The sequence below is a fragment of the Notamacropus eugenii genome, chromosome 3 (genome assembly GCF_028372415.1).
Source record: "Notamacropus eugenii isolate mMacEug1 chromosome 3, mMacEug1.pri_v2, whole genome shotgun sequence".
NCBI lineage: Eukaryota > Metazoa > Chordata > Mammalia > Diprotodontia > Macropodidae > Notamacropus > Notamacropus eugenii.
The window spans coordinates 345,663,986-345,687,778 of NC_092874.1; positions in this window are offsets into that span (position 1 = coordinate 345,663,986).

The following is a 23,793-nucleotide window of genomic DNA, read 5'->3' on the forward strand; positions in this document are numbered from 1 at the left end:
CTCTCCTATTCTGATTACAATCCCCCAAACTTTAGCAGATGGTATCATGAGTTGCCAAACATACACACAAAAATCATTATTTGGTGACCAACTTTAGGATGATGAGTCTTTTACAATTATACTAGGAACTTTTCGATTTATAAAGACCTATCAGAGTTTTTGCTCCACTGGCATATCCTGAAAGAACCTAGGATCACTATGATAACCAAATGAGATTGGAGGGAGACTTTGGTGAGGGTCTACCTGATGCCAAAAACAAAATACACACAAAAAGATTGTTTGGTGTCATGTAGATACACATACTAATTCAACAAAAGTGCTCAGTAAATATTTATAGAATGAATGAGTAAACTAAATTTTTTTCTTACCATATTTAGTCAAGCCAAATTGAATGTGTAGACACTTTCTCAGGGAGGAATGGCCTTGGATTCAAATTGTGTTCCACAGACTAGATTTTTTATTCCTTCCTTCATCCAGTTTTTCTCTAAAGTGATAACCAAGGGGGTCAACAGACTGCTCCAAAATTCACATTTCACTTGAATTTGAGGTACTTGTTTTATTTTAGGAGTATTTTCCCTTGCTATTCTCAGTCTACATTTATTTTTTAAACAGAATGATGCATATTTTAAAATGTAATTTTAACTATTGTCATTTACCCAGCTCAAAGAAATTTCATAAATATTTTCTCACTATAAGTAGGCGAGGTGATTCATAAGGTTTTTGCCCTGTGAAATAAAGATTGGAAAATTGGAGGACCATTGACTCAGACCCATATCCTGACCCTCCTGACCAGTTTTAGAACATGACAGTGAAAAATACTGGGAGATTTTAAAGAGGAGTAGTCTTGTCTTTGTTACCATTAGGACTACAGAGAAGATAAGAGTTTGTTAAGGTAACCTAGGATGTTTATCTGCAGACCTTCTCACATTAAGTTAAGTACTTAATAAGTACTTTTGGCTACCTCCCTGCTCCCACGATTATCTTTAATACTTTCATCTTTAGTCATTTCTTTAAAATGAGTTTAGAGGGATTGGGACCTGGGCTCAAATGAATTAGTGGATAATTTGCCCTGACTCAATTCAATGTTTATTTCCTCCATAGAAAATTCAGTCTGCATTAACCTCTGTTTTCTAAACCACAATATGTTAGTATCTGTAGCACACAATTCAGCACTCTATTATATGATATCTTTGTTTATTTGGGGGTTTTTTATTTGTCTATTTTCATTCCAAACTGATTTCATCAGTGTAAGAAAATATGGGTGTGGAAACTTCATCCACTGATAGAGATCAGGAACTCCTCTAAAATATACAGCCTTAGGGAGTTGCTTAGGACAACTGAAAGCTTAAATGATATGCCTATGTCACAAAATGACCATGTATCAGAGTCAAAACTTGAACTTGGGTCTTCCTGATGAAAGGATGAATGAATAAGCATTTATTAAGCACTTATTATGTATAAAACACTGGAGATTAAATAGAAAAAGTAATATAGGCCCTGCTTGTCAAGGAATTCACATTCCAATGAGGGAGACAATACACATGATGTTTTAGCAGCAAAATCAGAAAAAGAAAGCTCCCACTGTCTTAGGGTACCAAGGCCCAAAGGAGATGGCAATGCATTTTCCTTATGATCATTTCTACTTATAAAATTATATGTTTCTTAAATTGAACCATTTGACAGTGCTAAGCTTTTGGATACAAGAACTTTCTCTCGAAGGTGTTTAGTAGGAAGGAGAAGGGGCTGTAGCATCAGTAGCAGTTGCTAAGACATTTCTTCATAGCGCTAGCTTCCCAAGATGATGGCTGTGGGACTAGGATAGAAAGAAGACCAGTGGTCTGTGACTTGCCACCACTACCATGCTCTTGGGTATACATGCCTGTGCATAGTTACTGGTCAGCAATTAGTGTTATCAAGAAATATGAGCCTCTTCTCCACAGGGACAGCTCCTCTCAATGATGACTGCCTCAGTGATGGCCTGGGCTAGAAGCAGGGGCAGTGGTCTAGCAGAGGCTGTGCACTGCCCTTCCCAAGGTTCTTGGGCTCAGAGTCCTAGTCCATTTAGGATCAAACTATTGGGGTTTGAGGAAAGGTGGTAATCAAGTTGATGAAAATGGTTTGACTAGCTTGGCTTATGCTGCCTCCTATTTCTCTCTCAGGGTGCATTGTGGCTCTGTGTGTACTTAGGAGAAGGTAGAAACTTTGCTCAATCTTGGTTGCCCTGTCCTTATCAAGGACCAATGATGACCTCTGGCCATAACTAGCACTTTACTTGTGGAGAAAAGCATGAGAACCCAATGGTCAGCCCCTACAAGGAAAAATTATCTGCCATGTGCCCTGGAAAACCTCCACCACTTTGACTATGGTCTTTTCTACTTGTAAAACTGTGTGTTATCGTTTCTTTTCTAATATTCCAACCAAAATCCCTCATTGCTCTGAGATGAGAGGTAGCAGAACATCTGCAAAGGAAGAGGTATCACACAGAAAGTTGAGAAAGAAATCACTAAAAACTGAACTTTTAAGATAAGGGTTCCTAGAGATGGAATTGAATAGAAAGTGAATTCTAGGTGTTCTTGGCTGGACCTGACTCAGGCCAGTCCCCTGACAATTTAGGTTCCAAATTGGAACAAAATGAGATATTCATAGATTCAACAGTTAATGAGAGAGAGAGAGAGAGACAGAGAGAGAGAGAGAGAGAGAGAGAGAGAGAGAGAGAGAGAGAGAGAGAGAGAGATTAATTTACTTGGCCATCCAGGAAAAGGATATGCAACAAGAACAGGCTTAAGGACATGCTGAGCTGATTTACAGCTAAGCCAAGCTTGCTTGCCTAAGTTACTCATTGAAATCCATCAGCCAAGTTTTAGAGTACAATGAAAGCCTACTTTATACTCAGGTGATGAGGAAGTGATATTAACATTTTGCATCTTTTGTCCTCTCAGTTAGGAAAAATTAGCTTACTTTATATGGGAGGAAGGGTTAGGATATTGCTCCTACAATATAAGGTCTAGGAAATAAAAGGTGTGAATGCATGGAAGCAGGGAAAAGAGCATTGATTTCAGGGAATAGTTAGTTCAGTTTGGGTGGAGCACAGGGTTCATGAAGAGTCGTATGAAATATGGCTAAAAACAGAAGTAGAAGCCAGATTATGGAGCAAGGTTTTTTAATCTAGCATCCGTGAATTTATTTTTCAACTATTTTGGTAATTATTTTCAATATAATTACTTTCCTTTGTAATCCTACATATTTTATTTTATGAATTTAAAAATGTAATTCTATGAAGAGATTCATAGGCTTCATAAGATTGCTAAAGGCATATACAACACACACAAAAGATTGAGAACCTCTGATATATAAGCAAGTATCTTATCAGGCAATGGGAAGTCACTAAAGATTATTGAGCAGAGGACTGACCTGGTCAAACAAAAGCTTCAGGAAGGATATTTTTGCAGTTATGTAAAGAATGGATTGGACAGAGGAGACACTGGGACCCTAAGAACAATTTGGTGGCTCTTCTCTCAACCCTTTGTCCCTTTATCCTATAGAAGATCTTGCTCTTTCAGTTTGCATTACTCCCACCATCTGCTATCTTCCTTCCTACAAATGTACTTCTGAACAAAGCCAAAGAAAATCACAAAACTATCCTGACTGGATCTACTTCAAGACTGTGTTACATAATCTCCCACAGGTCCCTGCTACTCTACTCTCTCAACCAAGAACCTTGCCTCCTATTTCAAGGAACAAATTGAGGTCATTTGCCAAGAGCTCCCTCCTCTCCCCTATTCTTCATCTCATATCCCTCAGATGCCTTCTGCCACTATCTCTGCCCTATGAGAAGTTGGCCCTTCTCCTTCCTGGGCTAAAGTCCTCATCATGAATGAGTGATTCTATTTATTCCAGCAGATTTCCGCCTCTATCATTCCTACTCTCTCATTAATTTTCAATCACTCCTATCTCCTGGCTCCTGCCCTACTGCCCACATCCCATACATTCCTATGTCACCCTCTTCCTCCATCCCTACTATTATCCTATATGTCCCCTTCCTTTCGTGACCAAACACTTTCAGAATGTCATCTACAATAGGAATCTCCACTTCCCTTCCTCTCACTTTCTTCTTAACTTTTTGTAAGCTGGGTTCCAACTCATAATTCAAGTGAACGTTTTGGTCTCTTACTTGCCAATATAATAGCCTTCTTTCAATTCTCATCCTACTTGACCTCTCTGCAATGTTTGACACTGTCAATCACCCTATTTTCCTTCATAATCTCTTCTCTCTAGGTTTTTATCTAGAGACAGCATTCTCTCATCTGCCTGATCACTCCTCCATCTCCTTTATTAGCTCCTCATCCAGATCATGCCTGCTAACTTGGCTTTCCCCAAAGCTCTGTCTTCTCTTCTCCCTCTATATTATTTTATATCAGCTCTCATGGTTTCAATGATCATTTCTAGGCATGTTACTCTTAGGTTTGCTTGTCTATCCCTAACTTCTCTTCTTGCATCTCCAGCTGCTTAGTAGACAATTCAAACTATGCATCCCATAGACATCTTAGACACATGTCCAAACTGAACTCATCATCTTCCCCCTGGACCTTCCTTTCTTCCAAACTTTTTTATTATTGGCATGGGTACAACTATCCTCCTAGTCTCCAAGGTTCAAACCCTAGGTATCATTCTCTACTCATGTTCTCTTTAACCCCTAATATCCAATCATTTGTTAAGTCCTGTCTTTTCTAGCTTTTTTACGTCTATCTTCTGACAAAGCCACCACTGCAGTACAAGCCCCAATCACCTCACACCTAGGCTACTGAAATTGCACGCCAGTTGTTCTCCCTGCCACAAGTCATCCTACTCTAATTCATCCTCCACACAGCTGTCAGCGTGATTTTTCTACCCTGCAGGTCTGACCACATTACCCCTTCCCATTCAAAAATCTCCATTGCCTCACTATTACCTTCAGGATCAAATATAACATCTATTTGGCTATTAAAACCATAACTCACTGTCTTCCTGCCCTTCCAGTCTTCTTATGCTTTACTTCCCATCATGTGCTCTGCAATCCAATGACACTGGCCTCATCGCTGTTCCCCACATGTCCTCTCCTAATTTCATCTCCTACCTTTATCTCCTAACCCCCAGCATTTTCGCTGGCTGATTTATGCCTAGAATTCTCTCCCTCCTCATCTTTACCTCTTGGCTTCCTCCCAGATCTTAGCTAAAGTCTTACTGTCTGCCAAAAGCCTTTCCCAGTTCTCCTTAATCTAGCGCCTTCCATCTGAGCTTACCCCCAATTTATACATACAGTTTGTTTCAACTATTTTGGTAATTATTTTCAATATAATTACTTTCCATAGTTGCTTGCATTTTATCTCCCTTATTAGATGATGAGCTGCTCCAAAGAAGGGACTATTTTTTGCCTTCATTTGTATCCCCAGTATTTACCACAATGCCAAGCATGTCATGGGTGCTTAATAAATGCTAGTTGACTATTACAGTAATTCAGGAAAGATATGATGAGGCCTTGGCATGGTGGCATGTGTGGAGATAAAGGATCAGGTACAAGAGATTTTGTAAAAGTAGAATGGATAATATTTGACAAATGATTAAATATGGAGAAAGAGGAAAGAGGAGGCCATCTCAAGGAGGGAGTGGAAAAAAATCTAAAGATATATGGAAGTGATTGTAGAAAACTGAAAACAAATAAAATAATTTAAAGTTAAAAAATAAAATAAAAAGAGGAAAGGGGAGGAATCTAAGGTTACATACCTAGGTGTCTATAATAGACACCCAGACCCTCAACTAAAATAGGAGGTTTAAAAGAGAGACATATTTAAGGATGAAAATAATGAGTTCTGTTTGAGACAATGAGTGATTGGAATTCAGGTGAGAGGTTAGGTCTAGATATATAGATTGGGGAGTCATTTGCTTCTCTAATAAGAGAACCAGGTCAGGGGTGAGGAATCTGCCGCCTAGAGGCAACATATGGCCTTCTAGGTCCTTGGATGCAGCCTTTTGACTGAGTCCAAGTTTTACAGAACAAATCCTTTTATTAAGCGGCTTTGTTCTGTGAAGTTTGGATTCAGTCAAAAGGTCACACTTGGAGACTTAAAGGGCCACATGGGGCCTCAAGGTCACAGGTTCCCCATACCTGATTCTAGGTTATTATCCCTATTCTGGTTCCATTTTCCTCCTTGTAAAATCTTGACCTTACTTAACCAGTTCAACTTGGCACTCTCTTCCATCCTTTAATACTTTACACCCTTCCACCCATCACCCACTCTGGCCTACCACCACTCATATTTTTCCAAATCACAACCCTGAATTATTCATATTATCTAGTTCCTCTGTTCCTACTCAGGCTCCTCTGGAGACCACTGACTGCTGCTAGAAGAAGTGAAATAACTATGCTGACTAGTTTCACTATAAATTAATGCTCTCTAATCTTAACTAGGCCCTTATTTAATTTTTCTCTCATTGTCTCTCTACTGCATTCCCTACAGCATCTGTTCCAAATCTTCCCTTCCCTCCTTGTCTCACCTGCACCATCCTCTTAATCCTCATTTTCAGCAGAGGACCTTTCCTCATATTTTCACTGAAAAAAAAATTAAGGCTTTCCACAAAGAGCTCTCTTTTGTCTCCATTTTTATGCCTCAAATCTCCTCAACGTCATCCCCCATTTTCTCCTCCTTTGCTGCTGTCTCAGAGGAAGAAATGACACTTATATTTGATAATACTAACACCTATTACTTGTGCCATTGATTCCATATCTTCTTATCCTTCCAGAAGCTCGCCCCTTTGATAATTCCCCTCTCCCCTTAATTTTTATTCTCTCCTATTATCTCTTTTGCCTTCAAATATGTCCAAATCTCTCTCATTATTTATATATATGCGTATATATATATATATATATATATATATATATATATATATTCTATCATCTCCTCAAACTATCTTCCTATATCTCTCTTGCTTTCACAGACTTTTTATTTTTATCTCTTATATACCTTGGTCATATGACTAGATTTGAAGATGGATGATTATCCAGCAAAAAAGCCTGAGGGGAAGTAGTAAGTAAGAGGGTAACCAGAAGAAAAAAATGTAAAATAAGCTAATGGAAAAGAAAATGTCTAGAAGGACAGGGTAATCGATAGTATAATAAGCTATAGAAAGGTCAAAGAAAATGAGAACTGAGAAAATGTCATCAGATCCAGCAATTAGGAGATCATTAGTAATCTTGGAGAGAACAATTTCAGTTGAGTGGTGGGATATGAAATCAGTTTGCAAGGGATTGAGAAATAAGTGGTTGGTAAGAAAGATTCTTTATAAAAGATTGGGAATGAAAGAGTGAAGAAATATTGGGTGACTGGTGCTGGCATAATCAAGTGAGGATGTTTTAAAAATAGAATTGAATTAGGCATGTTTGTAAACAGCTGGGAAAGATCCATAGATAAAAATTGGAGATGAGAGTGACAGCACGATCAATAGGTCAAGCTTCTGGAGAAGAAAGGAAATTGGATAAAGGTCACAGGTAGAGAGATTGACCTTGACCGAGAATAAAGCCACCTCTACCTCAGAGAAAGGAGGAAAAGAGGAATGGATAGGTAAACATATCTATAGGAGTTTCAAAAAGCTATTCCAGAGTTGAAAGGACCATAAAAGAAATGCATGCAAATCCTGTTTGTTTAGAAAGCATGACAGGCATTGCACATTTGAAAAACATAATAAGAAACAGCTGCAAAGAGCAAGACCCCACAAATGTTTTTGATCAGGTAATTTACTTACTTTATAACTCCTAGGATAAAATCAGAGATGAAATTTGTGTAAATGTTACATTTTTTAGCTGATTGAGGAGCACAAATAGAAACAGATTGTTTGCTCATGTGGGAAGTTTTATTTTTCAATAAAATGCCACAGGACAATGATGTCTGTGTTCATCCTTCGTTGCCGAAGAAGACCATGCCATCAGAGAAATAATGACATGACTTGCACTTGACTTTGTTTTGAGTGAGGGGAGGGCTGTACAGGTCACCAGCCTCACTTCTCCTCCAGAGCCATCTGAGTCCATTAACCAGATATTCATCAGGACAACTGGAGATGACCAGGATGAGACAATTGGGGTTAAGTGACTTGCCCAAGGTCATACAGCTAGTGAATGCCAAGTGTCTGAGGTGAGATTTGAACTCAGGTCCTCCTGATGTTCTGTCCACTACACCACCTAGCTGCCCCTAACAGGACAATGATACCCATACTGTGATTTGCAGACCCTTGGGAAGCTGGAAATTACTGTAAGGGGTTCATATCTAGTCATGTATTTTCTCAATCAACAGATATTAACCAACACAATAATTACACACACAATAATGTGTATGACCAGGAGTGGGTGGGGAGATTTTAGGTTGGATTGGGAGGGTGGGGACGGATTAAGAAGAGAACCTCCTGCTTGTTATAGTGTATTAAAATGCATGATACAGCAATGTTCAAAAGCATTCCCCTTATATGAAAAAGGCCTTAACCAGAGATTCATAAGTTGTAGCTTATTGTGTTTCCACATTTGGTTGCATTATTTTCACTTTTACTATTAATTTCTATTTTTGTTTTATCGTTGTTATCAGTGCTTTGTGTCAAGATTGTTTTCAGCAAAGGCAGTAAAGGATGGCTGTAAAAGTCAGAAATGTAACAGCACTTCAGAATTTTACTTTAAAAATAACATCATTTTTGGACTAATTAACCAGGCTCATTTGTACCTTACTATGGAATGATAAAAAGTGTTTTGAGTGGTATGTAAGAATACTAAGGCTAATGAGCTCAGCACTAGGCATCCTCCCCCACCCCCACCACTATCCTCTTCCTTGTGGACATGATTAAAATAAAATTCCCTATAATCCTGACCTTCTTTTCTCACTCCTTATTAGGCAATATAGAAAATATTCTCAATTCACTGGTTCTCACTATACTACCTTCCCTATACTTATGTCAGCTAGGTGGCACAGTGGGTAGTGCTGGACCTGGATTTAGGAAGATTCTTCTTCATGAGTTCAAGTCCAACCCCAGACCCCCGCTAGACAAGTCACTTAACCCTGATTGCCTCGGTTTCCTCATCTATAAAAATGAACTGGAGGAGGAAATGGCAGACCATTCCCAACTGGGTCACAAAGAGTCAGACACAGCAGACAACAACAACATACTATCTTCCCCAATGAAAGAGAAGGCTGTCTCCTATTGGTGCTGTGCTGGCTCTTTGTCTAAAACTCCATATAGGTTTGAGCTCTAAAGGGTTCTGGGGCTTTGAATGCAAAAGTAATTGCACTCCACCATGGGCTGCCCTCTGCTAAAGGCAATGGAAGTCATCTACTGAGACTGTTCCCTCTCAGAATCTGGTCTCTTCCATTTCTGAGTACTAAAAATTAAGTTTTGTTAACTTCTATTCTGTGTCTCTCTGTAGCTTCACATGCAAACTCTCCTGCACTTTAGCTAGCCATATAAGGTTGTTCTGAAGCCTAATACTTGCCCCATCAGTCACAAAGGTCTTTCCAAAATGTTTTATTTCCTCTGTTTTCTCCAGTGCCTCTTAAATAGTCTCTGTGAACTATTTCTTCTTTTAAAAAAATCTCAATTAAAAAATATCTTTAAAACTATCACAACAGAGATCTTTCATAGAATTATTTAAAATTGTTACTCTCCAAGCTTCTTTGCCTTTTAAAGGGAAGGTAACAATAGCTATAACCTTTGTAGGAAAGATTTTTTTAAAAACCAGGCATTACAACAACAATCTCCCCCCAAAATGTAGTAGGGCAAATCTGAAAGACCAGTTAGTTTTGTAGGATGTTTTAAAACCCGTTCATCTGTTTTAACTATCTGCCCACCTTTTATGAAACAGGTTAACAATACAGAAAACAAATTTAGATAATTCATAAATATGCTACCAAAATATTATGCTATTTTGTGTTACTCAAAAAAAACTGATAAAACTAGTTAAGACATTATTATAAAAATTTTACAACTCCAATGAGACCAGTTATAAATCTGGGACACAATATGGCCTTTACCCTTTATGAAAGTAATGGTAGGAAACAATTTGTAATGTGGTTGCTCCCCCCCCCCAAAAAAAAAGTAAGGCACTTATCTCTCATTCTTTACACATAATTTGGCTTTATTTGCTTTCTTATTGGATTTAATTTTTTTGTTAAATTTAAGACTTTACGACCAGATAAAGAGGCAAGTGCCCAGTCATCCTTTAAAGTCAGATTCAAATGTCACATCCTCATTGAAATTTTCCCCAATCACTCTGGTCAGAAGTGAATTTCCCCTACTCCAAAAACTTATTGCACGTTGCTAATATATCTCAAAGAATCATCTATTTAACATTATACATAGGTATATAGGCCCAGGGACATGAAAGTCACATATGCGCTAAGTGTAAAACCCATCCACAGTGTTCTTTCAACTATACCATACACTAGCAAAGAGCTTTTGAAGTTAAAAACACCAAATGCATTCATATTTTTCAGTCTGTGTTATCACTTTTCATTTTAGGGAGATTTGTAAAGTTTATGTAGATCTTTGGTTTTAACGTCTTCCATTTTTCTAAAGAGGAAATGCTGATAATAAGTGAATCATTGACAAGACAGTCTTGGAAGACCTGGGTTCAGTTGCTACTTCTAACACATATTAGTGGTGTCCCTATGGGCAATTCATTTAAACTGTCAGTGCTTCAAGTAATCTCTCTAAGACTATAAGTTATAAAGAAGTAGTTGATCTGTATCACTAGAGAGAGTTTCAATATTGGGAGTTCCTTACTAAAATGAAATCACAATTCCAGACAAAGCATCCTTAATAAATCCTATAAACTTTTGAATTTTAAAACCATCCAAGACAAGTTTCTTAGTCAAAAGTATCCACAATCTAGGTCTCATGTAAGAAAAGAGGCAGTCAGGAAGAAAGTTTATGGTTAAGTTCACACTGTGTAGTAAATAATTAGGTCAACGGAGGAAGAAATTAAAATAGAGGAAGTATTAAAAAGAGAAAAAGGTATTTATCTGTCACACAGAAATTAGATTATTTCAAGCAAAATAAATGAATGGATATTCACAACACTTTTCAGCAGAGCATCAACAGCTGAAAATAAGAAAACTAAATATTAAAACTGTATGTATTTTGTCAGTCACTCTTACCATGTCATGCTGTTTTTGTTAAACCAATGGTCCTCAATCAGAACATATTCACTAACCACTTCCAAGAATGTTCATATAGTTATAACTGTTCATTTGAATAGACTGTCATGTCATGTTATAGTATACTTAAACCTAGAATTTAAAATGACCAGGAGGGATAGCATTTTATACAAATCTAGCACTGTTACCTTCAGTTTACGAAATACCAATTTGGTAGTGTATATCTACATATTACAGGAGAAAAACATGGCAAACCATTACAGTATCTTTGTCAAGAAAACCCTATGGACGTCATGGCCCGTGGGGTCACTAAGAGTTGGACATGACTGAAAGACTGAACAATAAAATCCTTACATTAATGAAGTCATAAGAATAATGGAAATCTATGTCCACCTTCTTCCAATTTGCTATTTCCTTTCTTGAACACAGGTCAGCAACTAGTGATTCTGATAAATAGATGTGTCCAGCCATGTGGAGTCAAGAGCTCAGTATTCAGGCTCCAGCCAAGTTCATAGAGAATTTCCTTAAGAGAGTGTTCCTCAGGATAGATGACGAACACCAGAATCATTCTATAGTTGGGGTATTAAAGAGAGTTGTGTTCTGCTTGGTCATGAGAGATGAAAGGTATGTGTTCCTCAGACTTTGGGAGTTAATGGGAATATAAAAGATCTGGGTAGCAGCACCACAAAGTTGTCTTTAACCTTGAGGGGAAAATGTAGTGAGGATAATAGGCATTTTACTATTTCATGTAGCCTCTATTTGTGCATGCCCAGTTTGGCATCTTACGTATACTATGTGGTGGAGGAAAGAAATGTCTATCTGTTTTCTGTTGTACATTGTTTTTTTAACTATTACCTACATTTTGTGAAGACGCTAACATGAGTCATACCTAAGTTTTGTCTTAGCAATTTCCCTAGAGTTTTACTCCAAGGTAGTATTAGAGCCAAAGAGGGAGAAAACTGTCCCTTTCATGGAAGAAAAGAGATCAAGCTCCCAACCTCAGAACCATTCCTTTATAGGGAATTCCTGGACTTAGACTGACAACTCTATAAATCATTTAGCACAATCATCTAGCTATTACATACAGCAGTATAGTCCCCATGCTGTAGCTTCTCATCTTCCCTAATCCACGTCCCATCCTGGAACAAGTCACAAGTTGCAGCATTGAGTGAAGTGAGCAGAACCAGGAGAACACTGTACACAGTAACAGCCATATGGTGCAATGACTAACTTTGATAGACATTTCTTCTCAGCCATGCAAGGATCTAATACAACTCCAAAGGACTCATGATGAAAAGAACAGAAAATGAACTGTAGAGTCTGCATTCAGATTGAAACATATTTGTTCTTTTTCTGTTTTTTGTTTCTCCTCATGGTTCCTCCCATTGGCTCTAATTCTTCTTTACAACATGATTAATGTGAAAACATAAAAAAAAGCGTTGCAGCATCACTGCTTAAAAACAATGTAGGCAGTAAGAGGGAAGAAGATGAAGTAATACAGAATATGATCTCCTTGCATGATTTGTAGACTATCTGATGACAGTCTATGTCCATTACATGCATGAGGATGTTTTTTAAAAAAATAATATTGCTAGCATGGAGGAGATCAGAATAATATGAAAAAGTTTATATTCCATAATTTTTTTCTTGGAAAACTGAGTCCCAAAACATCCTTTTCATTCTATGCAGAATCATTGAATTTTATGGGTTCATATTTTAACTACTCAGCAGCACAGTAGCCAGAGGGAGACTCTTAGTTCCTCTTTTTCAACAGATGTTGAGGAAGGAAAACAATTCAATCTCTCACATCCTTGGAGGCTATGAAAATGTGCGTGTTCCACAGTTTGGTTTTCTTGGGGGGTTTTTTAACAAAAATCTCCTGAATGTTCTTAATTATTCTGAAAAATATAAAATATATCTCTAATTAAAGCACACATGGCATTTTGATTATTTTGTGTCATAGAAAGAGCACCATTTTTGTAGTTATGAGACATGAGTTTGAGTCTTGGCTCTACTTCATACTTTACACATATATGTATGACTTTGTACAAGTCATTTCTGACCTGTTTAATTCAAAAAATGTCTGTGTTAATTAACTCAAAGAATAAGGTGAGTTAATATATGTGAAAATTCTTTGTAATCATAAAGCATGAAATAAAAGAAGCCTCTAGGATTTTTTAGCTTTGCCCCAATATAATTCATCAAGGGAGGCATAGCCTGAGCCTTGGCATCTGGGGCAATCAAAGGACAGGTTTACCAGTTTTCAGGGGAAAGCCAAACTAACCCATGCTGCAAGGGGAGGGGGAATCCCTAATCCTATAGCATCTTCCTTTCACCATACCATTCTCTACTTAGAATACTTTCTCTACCCACCAAGTGGGTTTCAACTGCAAACAGATGGATTAAATGACCTTTAAAGGTCTCTTCTGCCATTGTTAGTTCATCAACTGAACTTAGCCACTTCTCTAAAAAATTAGGATGGGATCATAGCTTCAGAGTTGGAAGGGACAATAAAGACATTTTGTTAATGAGGAAGCTGAGACCCAGAAAGAACTTGTCTAAAATCACACAGGAAATAAAAGGCAGAGCCAGGATTTCAGCCCAGGTCCTCTGATTCCAAGTCCAGAGTCCTTTCTAATACACCACTTTGCCTCCCAACTCAACAATCCTCTTTTATCCTGAGGTAAAACCAAGGAGAATAGTAAGAGTGACAATGGAGGACCTGCAGAAGGATCTAAATAAGCTGGGTACAGTAATTGTGTACATTATAGTGCCCAACTCATTTAGATCCTTCTGCAAGTCCTTCATTGTCACTCTTCTCTCCTTATGGGGCATAAAGGGTGTTCAAGAGAACTAACACCTCTGGTGTGAGGACTGCTAAGCCCTTTTTAGGGCTGCTTTGGGTGTCCACCTGATTCACCCAACTCTTACCTGTGGCTCCAAGAAGCTGTCACATGCCCAGCAACCACACCCTGACAAAACCCTCCCAACAAACAACCTAAACCAGGTTGAGGGTAACCAATAGGCCTCAAATCTGTTGGTGAGTTAGGGGGTTGTGTATCCAAAGTGTGTGAAGACTTTCCCAGTAGAAAGGTGTAATGCAAGTTAAAAAATCTTCCCCGCCCATTAATAGGCCTCAGGTGGGACTATTAAGGGATGCTTGATCAGAAGAGGTTTATTTATATGAAGGTCCACAAATTTTGCTGATTGTTAATGAGGCACTGGGTCAGGAGGGGTCATGCCCTCCAGTTCTAAAAAGAGTATATACACTCTGAGGTGAGAATTTGCTTTGGGGCTTAGTTTTTGGAAGAAGGCTCATGTGCCAGATGAGACTCTAGGTAGCCATTTTTAAGAAGCTCCCTGGCTTTGAAAACCCAGATGTTGAGCTTGTCTCTCTGGTAATGATGTATATATTACCTACGGTCAGACAGTTGGAAGCCCTTTCTGTTGGTCCTGCATGTATTTTCTCTGTTGGTATATGTGTTTGATTAAAGTGGTTGTTGACCCTCAAAAATTGCTTTCCTTTTAGAAAAACAGATCTAAGAACTTGTGCAGCAGACCCTCCTCCAACAGCTATGCTGAAGCAGGTACCGTGGAGTGCTTGGACCTTGGTCAGACATTGAAGAGGCCAATGCATCCTGGGCCATCACCAATCTTGCATTTTGTTCTGCCACTGGACTTCGATGATTCAGTGTAATGCCAATGTGATACCCATAAGAGCCACTATGGATATGCATGCATATTTCCAGGGTAAATTCACAAAATATAAACTCTTCCTCAAAGATGAAACTAAGACATTTATTCAAACACCAGAAAGCCAAAATCCATGATAGTATCCAAGAAATCTGTACACATTACCAATGCAGAGAACACAGCCATCCCTAAGTCTTCCCTCCATCAGGCCTCTCCACAAACAAGCTCCCTTAGGCAAAATCACTCCCTTTCTCACTCACTAGCCACTCCATTCTGCTCTGCTCTGCCTGCTCTCTCTCCCAGCTCTCTTCCTGCTGCAACCTGCTCCACCCATTTAACAAGCTCTTCCCACCATGGGCTTCATGTGACTCAAGTTGTGGGCTTGGCCAGAGCTCAAAGCAGGTCACATGGACCTATTAAAGGGCAGAAAATATCTTCAAATTCCCTTACCATTGTACTCAGGAAGAGAGAGTGAAGCTGATGGCTTATGTGCCTCACTTAAATCCAATTCAGGCACAAGTCAAGACATCACCCATGATGTCGTTGGTATTCTTCAAAGATAAAGGACAAATATCTCAGATTCAATCTGCCCCATCACAGGGGCTCAGATTCTATCTGGTCTACTTGTCAATACAGGTGTCACAAATGTTCTTATTCCTTAAGAATCTACCCAATATAGCAGATCTTTAATAAACTTTATTTTTCTTTGGCTAAAAGAAGACTTGGGTCAAATTCATTCCAGCAGGACCTGGCATGTTGCTGTTTCAGGGTTCCAACACCCCTCAACCTCAACACTACAAGGTATGGGAACTCCTAGTTCTAAACATGAGCTAAAGAGGAGGTGACAATTTTATTGGCCTGTGGTTACTTAGCAGTGCCAAAAAGCAAGTCTGGAGCACACCAGCCAAGGATTCCTGCTTCCTTTCTGTTGGTTTTATCACAAATGGCCTGTTTGACCTTTACAACAAGATGGTGATGGTATATAATCCACATTTCTTTTTGATAAATGGCTGCTGAATTCTTGTAGGAAAAACTGCATCGAATCACATTGCCTATGAATATTTGAGTGGGAGGTGGTATTTTATGTGAAAGGTTATTCTGAGAGAAGGTATCAATAAACAAAAACTGAAAAACTGAAAGAAAAAGAACAAACAACAAATCTCCTACAACATCTCAACTGTGAATGGAACAGAATAGGGAGAAATGGACAGAAAAAAATGAGTACTTGGTCCCATATCTCTTACTCCAATCATAAGGACCTACTCTTCTTGCAAAAAATTTAGGAATTGGGACCCAAACACTGCCAGACACCACAGAGACTAGGATATAATCAACATGTAATTTACTGGGCACTTACTGTTGGTCCAGTATTCTCAAAATATGGCTGTAAGTCCTCTGAAATCCAATGCCCCATACCTTGAAGCCATATTCCCTGTGGAACAAAGTTCATCTCTAAGCTTCTAATATTATCTATTTACTTGCCAGTGCCAATAAATGTGGTAGAGAAGGGAAACCCTGCCTCTTGAGGAGATAAGAGGGAGGACAGATAAATAACAAATAGCACAATCAAGCAGTCAGTCAACAAACGCTAGTATATGAAAAGTACTGTGCTAAGGGCTAAGGACATAAAGACAAAAAAATGAAACAATCCCTGTTCCTGAAAAGCTTTCATTCTATCAGGACTTATTCAGAGGTTTATAAAAGGAGATTGGTTGAGTACAGAAGGAAGTTAAGCAAGAATAAACCAAATTGCTGAAAGAAAATTGAAAACCCCATTTTCAAAGTGAATCTATAAGTTTTGTCTTATTTCCCTCTGGAATTTATTATTTTCAATCACTTTAAAAATATTTGAGTGCCTCTCATGTTCAAGGGACTGTACTAAGTGTTATAAGAGACAGAAAGAATGTCAATACATTTTTTTTCTTTTGAAGGAGGGAAACTCCCTTCCATAGTGTTTCTTAGACTGAGAACGTAACAAGAAAAAATTACTTAAAGGCTAGTATTATGTCTAATTCATTGTTAGTGTGCTGGAGCCAACTCAAACTGGCTCATGAGAGTCAATTGTCCCACTTTCAGTATGAGCCTTTACATTCAAAAAAATGCAAACTCTATAAATTAAGGTTTGATTTATTATTTTGTTGATTTCTAGGTTTAGGAAAGTTATGAAGAAAATGTTGATAATGTAGATTAAACTTTAACGTGTGTCATGAGTATTTTGTTTCACTAAGCCAGTAGTACATAATTTAACAGCACACCCCTGACTCAAAAGCCCTAACACAATCCCTTGCATGTAACAGCCACTCAATAAATGCTGCATTGAACTGGAACTAGTTATAGGAATTAGCTTAAGTCTGGTTCTTATAATGGCAGTTCAAAACATAACCTAGTAAACACTTTTTACTCTCAATATCAACTGTTTTCATTCCCATGGTAGCCCATTATAGTGCCAATGCAATCTTCCCAGCGCCCACAGTGGCCACGAATATCGCGGCACAATTCTGAATCATGAAATACCACAGAGTCTCCACATGGAAGACAAAACCAAAACATTTATTCAGACACCAGAAAACCAAATTCATGATAGTAACAAAAGTCTATACACAATAACAATGTAGAGGACAACACTATTCCCAAGCCTTCCCCCTGCAAGACTTCCCTCAAACTAACTCCATTAAACAAATCACAAGCAGGCTCTGTTAAGCAAAATCACAGACAAGCTCTTTCGCTCACACTTGCCTACATCCTTCCTAACTCTGACTAGACTCTAACCAATTTCCTCCCAGCTCTGTTCTAGCTCTACTTCTTCCTGTTCCACCCCTCCTGTTTCACCTGTCCAGCAAGCTCCTCCCACCACACATCCCACAAGACTCAGACTTCCAAGTGACCCAGAGAGGTAACATGGTTCTATTAATGGATGGGAAAGATCTTCCCATTAAGAAGCAAAATTACATTAACAATAAGCAAAAATGTATTATCAATACACCCATTCATAATCTGACATATTATAACATTTATATAATCCATATGATTCCAGCAATACTAAGAACATGAATGAAGAAATGAATGAAAAAATATTTGTTGAACATTCACTCTGTGCCAGGTGCTATGCTAAGCACTGAGGACATACAAAGATTCAAAGAACAAGACAAACGTATATAAAGGAGGTGACTTAGGGAGTTTTGTTCCAAGGAACTGGAAAACTGGGTAGAAGGCTAAATGGGACATATATTTGAAGTATGGTCTGGTATCTAGAGTCAGTAGATACAAGGGGTTAAGTGGACAAGTTTATGCATTACCCAATCACCATTCCTAGAGTAAGAACTACAAAGATTAGTAGATTAACTTCCCCAAGGACTAGAGAATGGATGCAGTTACACAGGTGTGAACATCTAGGTGTAAAGTCTGGAGTGCTGAGTGTTGATCCACGTGGTGAAGGGCAGGTCATGGGACTTGCCTCCCCAGGCAGATGGTAAGATGACATGGGTAGATGTCCTCTTATGTTCCTGCTGGGGCTCTATGCTATTGCCAATTCAATAATACTGTTTGTATACCTCCCAAACCTTAGTTGACTTAGTTTACACACATCAGCAACCATGATAGAAACAAAAACAACCTATATTTGTATAGTACTTTAAGACTGACAAAATCCTGGAGCCAAGATGGCGTAGTAGAAAGACGCACATACACATAGCTCCGAACCCACAACCCATAGAACAACTACAAAGAAGTAACTCACGGCGAATTCTGCACCCAGAGGCCACAGAACATTGGAGCGAGGGAGATTTCTGTTCCGGAGAGACCTGCAAACCTCTCGTAAAAGGTCCTTCGTGCTGCGGACTGGGCGCCGGGACTGGGAGCTGAGTACAGCCCTGCCGTGGCCGTGGCACCAAGAGGAAAAGATCCGAGCGGGCTTCAGGGACGGGATCTCCAGCGGCCGCACAAGTACCTCCACCCACAGGTGACGGGGGTCGGTGAGAGAGTCCCTTTGGCGGGTCGAGGGGGGAGTGGGGTGCCCCCATGGCTCGGGCCCCCTCCGGAGACAGAAGCTGAGGGGCAGCGGCAGACCAGGGCTCCCCAAGCAGGCAGGAGCCTGGATCCATTGTTGAAGGTCTGTGCATAAACTCCCTGAGGGAACTGAGCCTGAGAGGCAGCCCTGCCCTCACCTGAGCATCTGAATTTAATCTCACACTGAATAGCAGCCCTGCCCCCGCCCAAAGCCCTGAGGCTGGAAGCCGCATTTGAATCTCAGACCCCAAACACTGGCTGGGAGGATCAGGAGGTGAGGTGGGTGTGAGGAAAATATTCAGAGGTCAAGTCACTGGCTGGGAAAATGCCCAGAAAAGGGAAAAGAAATAAGACTATAGAAGGTTACTTTCTTGGTGAACAGGCATTTCCTCCCTTCCTTTCTGATGAGGAAGAACAATGCTTACCAGCAGGCAAAGACACAGAAATCAAGGCTTCTGTGTCTCAGCCCACTCAATGGGCTCAGGCCATGGAAGAGCTCAAAAAGAATTTTGAAAATCAAGTTAGAGAGGTGGAGGAAAAGCTGGGAAGAGAAATGAGAGACATGAAGTCAAAGCATGAACAGCAAATCAGCTCCCTGCTAAAGGAGACCCAAAAAAATGTTGAAGAAAATAACACCTTGAAAACTAGCCTAACTCAATTGGCAAAAGAGGTTCAAAAAGCCAATGAGGAGAAGAATGCTTTCAAAAGCAGAATTAGCCAAATGGAAAAGGAGATTCAAAAGCTCACTGAAGAAAATAGTTCTTTCAAAATTAGAATGGCACAGATGGAGGCTAAGGACTGTATGAGAAAGCAAGAAATCACAGAACAAAGCCAGAGGAATGGAAAAATGGAAGATAATGTGAAATATCTCATTGGAAAAACAACTGACCTTGAAAATAGATCCAGGAGAGACAATTTAAAAATTATGGGACTACCTGAAAGCCATGATCAAAAGAAGAGCCTAGACATCATCTTCCATGAAATTATCAATGAAAACTGCCCTGAGATTCTAGAACCAGAGGGCAAAATAAATATTCAAGGAATCCACAGAACACCGCATGAAAGAGATCCAAAAAGAGAAACTCCTAGGAACATTGTGGCCAAATTCCAGAACTCCCAGGTGAAAGAGAAAATATTGCAAGCAGCTAGAAAGAAACAATTCAAGTATTGTGGAAATACAATCAGGATAACACAAGATCTAGCAGCTTCCACATTAAGGGATCGAAGGGCATGGAATAGGATATTCCAGAAGTCAAAGGAACTAGGACTAAAACCAAGAATCACCTACCCAGCAAAACTGAGTATAATAATTCAGGGGAAAAATTGGTCTTTCAATGAAATAGAGGATTTTCAAGCATTCTTGATGAAAAGACCAGAGCTGAAAAGAAAATTTGACTTCCAAACACAAGAATGAAGAGAACCATGAAAAGGTGAACAGCAAAGAGAAGTCATAAGGGACTTACTAAAGTTGAACTGTTTACATTCCTACATGGAAAGACAATATTTGTAACTCTTGAAACATTTCAGTATCTGGGTACTGGGTGGGATTACACACACACACATGCACACACGCACACACACATAGAGACAGAGTGCACAGAGTGAATTGAAGAGGATGGGATCATATCTTAAAAAAAATGAAATCAAGCAGTGAGAGAGAAAGATATTGGGAGGAGAAAGGGAGAATTGAATGGGGCAAATTATCTCTCATAAAAGAGGCAAGCAAAAGACTCATTAGTGGAGGGATAAAGAGGGGAGGTGAGAGAAAAACATGAAGTCTACTCTCATCACATTCCACTAAAGGAAAGAATAAAATGCCTACTCATTTTGGTATGAAAACCTATCTTACAACACAGGAAAGTGGAGGATAAGGGGATAAGCAGAGTGGGGGGGGATGATAGAAGGGAGGGCATGGGGAGGAGAGTGCAATTTGAGGTCAACACTCGTGGGGAGGGATAGGATCAAAAGAGAATAGAAGTAATGGGGGACAGGATAGGATGGAGGGAAATATAGTTAGTCCTATACAACACAACTATTATGGAAGTCATTTGCAAAACTACACAGATTTGGCCTATATTGAATTGCTTGCCTTCCAAAGGGAAGGGGTGGAGAGGGAGGGAGCTAAAGAAGTGGGAACTCAAAGTGTTAGGATCAACTGTAATGTTCTTACCACTAGGAAATAAGAAATACAGGTAAAGGGGTATAGAAAGCTATCTGGCCCTACAGGACAAAAGAGAAGACAGAGACAAGGGCAGAGAGGGATGATAGAAGAGAGAGCAGATTGGTCATAGGGGCAATTAGAATGCTTGGCGTTTGGGGGGGAGGGGAGAAAAGGGGAGAAAATTTGTAACCCAAAATTTTGTGAAAATGAATGTTAAAAGCTAAATAAAAAAAAAATGTCAAAGACTGACAAAATCCTTCCCTCATATCAGTCCTGTTGGGTAGGTAGATAAAGGAAATAATAATGACCATTCAAAATTAACCAGATTCTCATCTTTTAATGATAGCTAGCATTTATAAGCAGTATGGTGCTAAGTACTATGTTAAGTGCATTACTTCTTTTGATTTGAGGTAAGTGCTATTGTTATCCTTATCTTAAAAATTAGGAAACTGAGGCAAAGAAAAGTTAAATGACTTGTTCAAGGTTGCACGCCTGGTAAATTTCTGAGGTCAGATTTTAACTCAGAATACCTCTAGGCCAGGTACTTTATCCACTTTGCCATCTACCTACCTTTTTGAATTGGTTCAAGTGTGGTCCATTCTGAACTTGGGCTAATGTTAATAAATATAAAGGGATAGGTTATTAGCAAATTTATTCATCATAGTCCTGTTTATACTTATTTCTTGACTATAATAATTTCTTTCTTTAAAGTGAGTCAATATTACCTTTTGATAAGAGATAATGGGCTTGAATATTATAAGTGAATTTCATTTAATATTTCCTTCTAGGAGTTAGTTTCACTCTTCATTTTCACAGGATGGAAGTGGGTTTTGAAGATACATCTTAGTAATGCTAACAAATGACTATCTTCCATACCATAGTACAACAACAAATAGGACTCTAATATATTTGCATGGGATACTCTCTATTTGGAATAAGCCTTTTGTTCCTATCTCTATTTGCATACCAAAATCAAACATTAAGATTCTCAAACCTTCTGAATAAAAGAAGTTATAACCTCATTAAAAAAAACTGACAAAGTTTTCTGATATTATCCTGTCTAGATATGAGTAAAGTATGAATTCACTTAGTCAACAGAGATGTAGTATGGAATAGTAGAAAGACTAGGATACAAGAGATCTGGGTTCCATTTCTGACTGCCTCTACCTAGTCACGTACAAAAAATATATTAGTGGAAACAAATATTACCTTTACATGCTAAAGTAGCAAGGTCTTTAAATAGTGTTACCAAAATATAATGTTGTTATGAGGTTTTTGAGTCCAAGGGAGGTTAAAAGTAATGTTACACAGCCAGCAATCCTTTCTAAAATGGTCACTCACTATAAAGTCAGTCATGGCAGCACACCTGAGGACCGCTGCTGTGAATGATTTTAAGGGTCTATTTTCACAGTATAATGAACTCTCTATTTATTCAGCAATAAACTAAGCATTATTCAATAAAGTAAAGCATAACATTCATAGCAACATCCTAAAGCAAAACATGTTATCTAACACACACATATCTCATAACATTCAGTATGTCATATGGCGCATAGCATATATCATTGTATCCCCAAAGTCAGAAGGTTCCAGGCTATGGTCTTCCCCAGCATGCTATATCCTTAAGGGATAGCAGAAAATACCACACCATCCACCCCTAGGTCACTGTAAGAAAAATCTCCTTAATCAGTACACAATGTCTAAGTTAAGTCCTCTCGCATCTTCATTCCAGGCTGACTTTTAAGCCCCACGTCTCCTCTTTCCTCTTCTGTGGGCCAACCCGCTCCCAACTCTTGCCTGGGTTCACACATAGGTAGCTCTCTGCTCTTGCTCCTTGTCTCAGCTCATGGTGACTATTCCTCTCCAAACTTTTCCTGCTTCTGCCTAACAGCAGTCTCCAGGGTCTACTGCCCACAGCTTCTGTTTTTAGGAAAACAAAACTTAACAGGGCTAAAACAATATTTATCCATATTACCAGTGCCACTATCTCAATTCACTCATAAAGACCAACAGACAGGGCTTCTGTCTGAGAAATCAACACACACTAACAGATAAGACTTATGTCTGAGAAATCAACACAGATCAACAGACAGGGCTCCTGACATCACAAACATTCATTCTGTTAGGCCTCCCCAAGTAAGTTCCCCTAGCCTACTCATGGTCACTTTTCTCTCTCTGGTGCATTTAGCAACAAAAAAACTTACCTAAAATTATAAGTAATTATTTTCATATCAATATTTTTGGGGATGTGGTACCGATGTTTTCATTATTTCCTATGGGAAAATTCACTTTGCAATTTGAACAAATTACATGACGAACAGAATCTCTGAATGAATTAAATTCATAGACCGAGGTTCTACTGTATATAAAATTTAAGAGCCTTAGCTCAAAATCAATGGATAGAATAAGAAGATAAACTATTAAGTGGAAAAAATCTTTGAGTCAACTATGATTAAAATCTTATATTTAAAATATGTAAGGTTTCAGGGGTGGGGAATCTGCAGCTTTTGATAACCTATAGCCCTTTGAGTGAATACAAACAAGTAAAGTTTGGATTCAGTCAAAGGACTGAAATTGAAGGCCTAGAGGGCCACATGTGATCTCAAAGCCTCAGGTTCCCCACCCTTGGTTAGGTACAAATATATAATAGCTAACATTTATATAGCACTGTAATACTTGCAAAGCACTTTACAATTATCATCTCCTTTTATCCTCATAGCAACCACGGGGGACAGGTACTATTAATATCACCATTTATAGATGGAGAAC